At 32.8% G+C, this 7,500-nt stretch overlaps 1 protein-coding gene across 1 annotated transcript in view; it reads right to left on the bottom strand.

Moving 5' to 3' along the window:
- The window catches only part of LOC125033961 (serine/arginine repetitive matrix protein 1-like), a 77,348-nt gene extending 72,947 nt beyond the window's left edge, over nt 1–4,401 (bottom strand). Inside the window, exon 1 of the mRNA XM_047625560.1 lies at nt 3,611–4,401. The gene's annotated coding sequence lies outside the window, so the exon portion shown is untranslated. The remainder of the gene's footprint in view (nt 1–3,610) is intronic.
- Nucleotides 4,402–7,500: the final 3,099 nt, after the last annotated feature.

Genomic DNA, 7,500 nt, shown 5'->3' with positions numbered 1-7,500 from the left:
TAAATTAATGAATGTCAGTTTCATGCTGATTATTTTGATAACGGTAATGCAAAGAACTTGTACGACGTCAGCAGGAATGATTTTGACAAATGTGATAAAATGATAATAATGGTATTGATTAATTATCTAATTAACACCGTCATTTTGGTAAAATAATAGTTATATATAGGGATATGATCATTGAAATTATCACATTGCAATGATGTAATGATGCTATAACGATAATAATTAGTGATGATATTCATTATAGAAGAAAGTAATACTAACTGATAGCATTAATGGTAATAATAAACATAATAACAATAATAATGATGATAATAATAATACAAATCAAAATAATGATAATGATGATAATAATAACTATAATAATGATGGTGATAATAATAACAATGAAAAACAATAATAACAATAATGATAATGATGACAATGATGATAATGGCAATAATAATAATAATAACAGTGATGATAGTAATAATAATAATATTTATGATAGTAATAATAATGATAATAAGCAAGAACACCACAAACACCACAATCAATGATAATTACAAAAATGATTATAATAATAATAATTAACAGAACCAGTTAAAACCATTAAAATATATGGTAATGATAATAACAAAAATGACAATGGTAGACACTTACAAGAATATAACTCATTATTAAAAGTAATTATTAACGACATTGTTAATGATAAGAGTAATAATGGTGACTATCAAATTGATGATGATGATATTGATGATTTTGATAATTACTGTTGTAGTTATTGGTGATGATGATGATGATGATAACGATTATGATAAAGAAGATAACGATAATGGCAATAATGATGAAAATAATAAAAATAATGATATCAATGTATTAGACACTGATGAAAAGTTACCAAACAAATCAAGGGTATTTAAATAACAAACTAAAAGCTAGCAATCTTAACAAAAACAATAATAACATAACAATAACACAAACGGTGAATATGATGATGATGATGGTGTTGATGACAAGAGTATTTTGCTAACACCATTGTGATAAAGAGATTAGTAATAGTTGTATTGGTTAATTGTTGTTGTACTAATATAAGCAATAATGATGATGATAACAATAGTAATATGACATTAATGATAGAGTAATGATAATAATAATGACAATAATAATAGATTAATGATAATTATAAAAATAATATGGTTAATGAGAATAATAACAAGAGTAAAGTTAATAATAATAATACCCAATTATGCAGAAATATATACTTAAAATTGTTGTTATCTTGTTAATAATATACATTGTAAATTTATGCTGACAATTACAAAGTTATAGGGTTTGCCTTGAACGTTTTATTTTAATCTAACCGACTGATGCCTTCAATGCGAGACCATAAGATTCTTAATACCAGGAATAAATAATAATAATAATAATAATAATAATAATAATAATAATAATAATAATAGTAAGAGTAAGAGTAATAATAACAACAACAATAATACTAATAATGAATGATGATGATAATGATGATGATGATAATAATAAAAATTATGATAATGATAATAATATTCATGATACTAGGAGAAATAATAATTATGCTAACAGCAACAACAACAACAACAACAACAATAATAATAATGATAATGAATGAATGATGACGATGATGATGATGATGATGATGATGATGATGATGATGATGATGATGATGATAACAATAATAATAATTATAATAATAATCATAACAATAATAGTAATAATAATGATAATAATGATATTCATAATAAGGATAAAAAAAATAATAATCATCATAACAATACTGAAAATAATGATACTGCAAAGACATCAAAAGTAAAAAGAAAAACAAAAAAAATCTCACAAATAAGGGGGCGTGGCTAAGTTTACGTGTTTACAATAAAATTTAATTTAAAAAAATCCGTTACTAGATCATATACAACTGAATAACTGAAGCGCAATTTTTTTATCTTGAATGATTTGATTTTTAAGTAAAAAAAAGAAATCTGAAATAAAGAAGTTTGTGTAAAGCTTATAGATCGATTCATTAGCTAATTCAATTATCAATATGTGTTTGTGTGTGCGTTTGCCTGTATGTGTGTGTATTTGTACGTATATGAGTTTGTTTGCGTGTGTGTTTGTAAGTATCTCAAGTTAAGGAAACACAAAGTTAGTCAAGAGAACACCATGAATTAATATATATTTATGTATTTTCATTATTTTCGCTGCATAATCTCTCTTTTTTTTTTCTTTCATATACATTATTTATACATTTATTTTCATATTTACTTTTTTTTTTTTTTTTTTTTTTTTTTTTTTTGCTATTATTGATGAATCCCAGGATACTTGATTATTACTTTTATTTATATTTCCTGTTCATTTTCGTTTGAGATTCAGATAGTAACAATGGCGATGATTGTGCTAATGATAATAACAGCAATAATAATAATTGACAATAATATTGATGAGAGAGATAGAGACAATACAAAAAGGAAAGTAAGATAGACATAGATTATATTAGAATATATATATATATATATATATATATATATATATATATATATGTGTGTGTGTGTGTGTGTGTGTGTGTGTGTGTGTGTGTGTGTTTGTGTGTATGTATATATATCTACACACACGCATGTATATATATATATATATATATATATATATATATATATACATATACATATATATATATACACACACACACAAATAAACGTAGATATATATAGAGCTAGCTAGCTAACTAAATAGACAGAAAGATAAATAGATAGATATGTATATGTATGTATATATAAAGGCAGAAAGAAATAGATAGATAGATAGATAGATAGATAGAGAGAGTTAATGGACAGGTAGATAAATATATATATAGAAAAAAAAAAGGAAACGAATAAACCTTCTTTCTTGTAATGTTTATTGTTTTTCTAAATTCATGCAGTTGTTAAAATTTGATAATCTGTCTCGGCAAACAAAACACACACACACACACACACACACACACACACACACACACACACACACACACACACACACACACACTCACACACACACACGAGGGTAAATAGAACGTTTCTGATCAGTGAGGGTTAGACTGTCTATAGCATGTTCGCCATATATCATGTTAAAGGTCTATCCCCATATTCATGATGTCATACCACTTATATTTAACCCTTTACTGACTTTCAGTATTGATGAAAAATTAAAAGCAAGCAAGAAAATATGGTATGTACAGATTCTATAACAAGAGGAAAAACACCAATAAGTAAATGCAGTAACGATGATGAAATTAAATCTAGTGGAAATGATTCTAAAATTATTTTAGCCAGACTGTTTAATTTCTTCTTCTGGCTAAGCAAGCATTTTTATTGTATATTCGATTCTGTATAATATGCATTCAGAATGTGTTTTTTTATGTACATATGGATGGGTGTCCTTTGTCTGAGCATGTTTACGTTTGTGAAATGGATGTTAACTGTATGGATACATCCATCCATAACACCTGTACACCTCGTTCATCAGGAAAATCTTCTCTCAATAAAGGGAAAAAGGGATGAAATAAAGACAATGGAAAGGGGTAAAATATAATAAAAACAAACAAACCAGTTAATATACTCACGGATGAAACTACAGACGCGAGCGGTCGTTCAAAAAAATATATATATACCCTTCAAGTTCGAGAAATCTTGAAGTTCGATTTCCCGTCGATGCAGACTTCGAAGTGGCGGTCGCTCGCTTACAGACAGACACAGGATGTAACGTATTCACAAAAATCGGTTATTGATTCGAGTTCAACACTTTTGGAAGACTGTACACGCGTATTGGTCGACAGTCGAGGAATTATGAGATCACATGTTCATAATACATGTGTGTTTTTAGTTTTTTTTCTCTCTTTATCTCTTTTTCCTTTTGTCTGTTATTATTATTTTCCCATCTATGTGTTCCTTCTCTCTCTTAATCTCTGTCTCTTTTATTCCTCTCTTCTCTCTCTCTCCCTAAAAAAAACCTCGTGAGGTTTCTTTGCTCCTAGTTCAGTCCTGCTTCTCAACTCTCTTTGTCTTCTCGTGCGTTTATATCTAGACGTGCATTTCACTTCGCACGGGCCTTCCGTTCAGAGTCAGTCCACTCTATTTGGGGCTCAGTTAGCCAAAGACCGAAGAGAGAAATCGAAAACATCAAGTAGAATCATTTCAGGTCATCCGAATTCGCGCAGGAGGTCACGCGGCTGACCACAGAGTCCGAGACCCTAACCACTCGGGTTAGGCCAGGTCACCACGACTACCTGAGGCTGGCTAAGCCCTCGGGACGACTGAGAACGACCTTGTTTCGTAGTCACCACGACCAAGCGACACGGGAGGCGCCGTTCTTGGGCATGGCACCCGATGCCACGACCCTCCACCGGCACTACGGCTCCGCCACTGATGCCTACCGCCCCGCCCCGCCCAGCCGCCGCGGGGACGGTGCCAGGAGAGCTATGCCAAGCGCCACCCCTCCCCCCGCCCGCTCTTTCTTTCTATCTCTCGCTCTCGCCTTCTCTCGCACTCTCTCTCCCTCTTCTCTCTACGTCGCTCTCTCTTCTTTGTTCTTTCTGTCTCCCTCTCTCTCTCTTTTGTCCTTTCTACTTCACCCTCTATATTTCCTTCTTTTCCTCATCTCCCGTCCGTTTTTTTCATTTTCTTACTATTTCTTTCACTCTTCCCCTCCTTTGTCTCCCTTTTCTACTTTCTCGCTACCCCTCCACCTCTACCTCTCTCTCTCCGACCGTCCCAGTCTCTGTTTCGGTTTTCTCATTTACATTTTTCCTTATTAAACAATCATTTCATATGTATTTTTTCCTATCTGTGTAATACATTTTCACATTATCAGAAATATATATCTATGCGAACAAATATCATATTTTTGTAATTAAGTGCTTTATTGATTATTGCTATGCTATGATTTATGCAATAAACTTCACATCAACCCAACCATATCTGTGCTAGTAGACTTTGCTGATATTGCATTAAAATAATGTTGATTTTTCCTAAAGACACCTGCTAGGAATATTCGTCTAATATTCGACAGTATGAAAGTAATTTTTTACCATTATATCCATTTGATATTATATACATGTGGGCAGTTGATTTAACAAAGTGAGGCGAGGCAAAAATCAAGTCATTTTCACTGTATGGTTAATAATGGCTAGAGCAGTAACTAGCAATGAGGCCGTAAGAGACAAGTGGTAGTATAAGTCAACACAAAAGGTGCTGCCACATAAACATTAACGGAGCTACTAAAAGGCACACGCAATTTGAAACTTTATGCAAGGCAGTAACAAAACAGACCAGTATGAAGCATTTTATGGCAAACAAGCTAAAGGGCTTGGGTATATGGTAGGTAGCGAGGGTGGCACTGAAGGAGAGGACTTGGGCATCAGCAGTCCAGAAACCTGGGAATTAAGGTATGTCGAGTAAGGAGATCTGGATGCCATGAGATGTCGAGAAGAACAAGACGAAGGTGGCAGCAGGTCTGAAACTGTTTATCTTGACCAGGAAAGCTGAAAGGATGGGGAGTGATCGCGTTAAATTAGTAATGGTTAACGAACGTGCGTGTGTATAGTCATAAGGTAAGAACAGGGGTTAATACATTGCTTAATATTGTAAGAATGTACAATGTATGAGAGATAACAATGAAAATAAAATAACACGTAGATGACTCTTATGAGATGCCACAGATAGCGCAAAATAACAAACAATGTGTTAAAAATTATACATTGGAAGGCATGGTTTCCAGTCTGCCACCACTGGTAATATCTAACCGTTTTCAAAAATACGATGCGCGCTGTAATACATTTGATGCAGCTTCGTAATACAAGCGAAGGTGTGTCTTGCTAGTATACAATACGAATAATACCAAGGTGTGAAACGACAAGGTACAGACGTAGTTAGCAGAAGAAGTGAAGTGTCCAAAGTGTAGAGTTTGGCAGATGCAGCAGGTCTCAAGGTCGGGAAAGCCCTGGGAAGGCCGTGCGGAATGATATGTGATGGGCGTATAGGCTAAGTATGTAAGTAATTTAGGTACTGCTGTAAATAAGGCTGTCCTGTAATTGGTAGCTTCATGCCTGGTGAAGTTGTGTGCATATGATTCATTTTGAGTTGTGTATGTGTTTCTATATTTTCTTCCTTACTGAAACCACGAGAGCATGACTCTTCTTTTCCTACTAGCGTTGTGTTTACAACATTAATCAACAGAGAAGTCCCACAGGTTGTAAAAAAAAAAAGAAAAAAAAAAAACACCTTACACCTTACAGCCTCGTGATTTCAGTGCTTGGTGTCGTCTTATCAGACACACACACACACACACACACACACACACACACACACACACACACACACACACACACACACACACACACAGATCTCCCTTCGCTTTGAAACATTCCGGATCCGTGTTGGGTTATGTGGGTATGGGCACTAGACTCGCTCTCTCCCTTTCTCTGTTACTGCATGCCCATTTTTCTCTTTCTCTTTATCTCTGTCTCTCTATGTCGCTCTATTATTCTCTTTCTCACCCCCTCTCTCCCCCTCTCTCTATGTTTACTCATTCTGCATCGTCAATGATAATTATATCATTAATGTTAGTGATAATTATAGCTATGATAATGATAATGATAATAATGATGAAGATGATGATAGTGATGATGATGAAAATGGTGATAATAGTAATAGTAACAACAATAACAGTAATGATAACGATAACGATAATAGCAATAATGACACTGATACCAATTATATTAGTAATTGGGAAACAACTGAATCACTTCTGACCCATCTTTACTCACAAGGAGATTACTGGGCTGAAGGAATTTTGTGTAACTTTCCTTACTATGACGCTTAAAATCTACAAGGATAAGATCGAAGAGAAGGAATATAAGGTAATTCATATAATAATGATTATTATTATTATCATTATTATTATCATTCTTCTTCTTCTCTTTATTATCATAGTTATTATTATTATTATTGTTGTTATTTTTTATTTTCATTTATTTACTTATCTATCTATTTATTTGCTTGCCTAAATATTTATTCATTTTTTCCGACCAGGATTTATAGTGTTTAAATAAAAAAAATCAGTAACTCCGATTTTGTTACTTATAAAAAATTACATTTCCCTGTTTCATTTGTTAAGTGAAATATGCACGAGGCTGGGAATACAAGTTAATGAATCGTATAACATAAAAAGCACGAAGGTGAGATTCTCGAACAATGCAATTATTTTATCAGCCTTATTGTGTGTAGTAATACGTCTTAGATTAGAGCCTCTTCAAATTCTGAGATAGTTCACGGACAGCAATAACTTGGGGGACTTACGGAGTATTATTATCATCGTTGATACCAATATAAACATCAACATTATCATCACCATCATCGTCACCATCATTATTATCATCACCATCATCGTCACCATCATTATTATCATCACCATCATTATTATCACCATCATCGTCACCACCATTTTATTATTATC

This window comes from Penaeus chinensis, chromosome 17, assembly GCF_019202785.1.
Source record: "Penaeus chinensis breed Huanghai No. 1 chromosome 17, ASM1920278v2, whole genome shotgun sequence".
In the NCBI taxonomy this organism is placed as follows: domain Eukaryota; kingdom Metazoa; phylum Arthropoda; class Malacostraca; order Decapoda; family Penaeidae; genus Penaeus; species Penaeus chinensis.
Note: the sequence above shows the minus strand (reverse complement) of the source record. Positions and strands in the feature narration are given on the sequence as shown.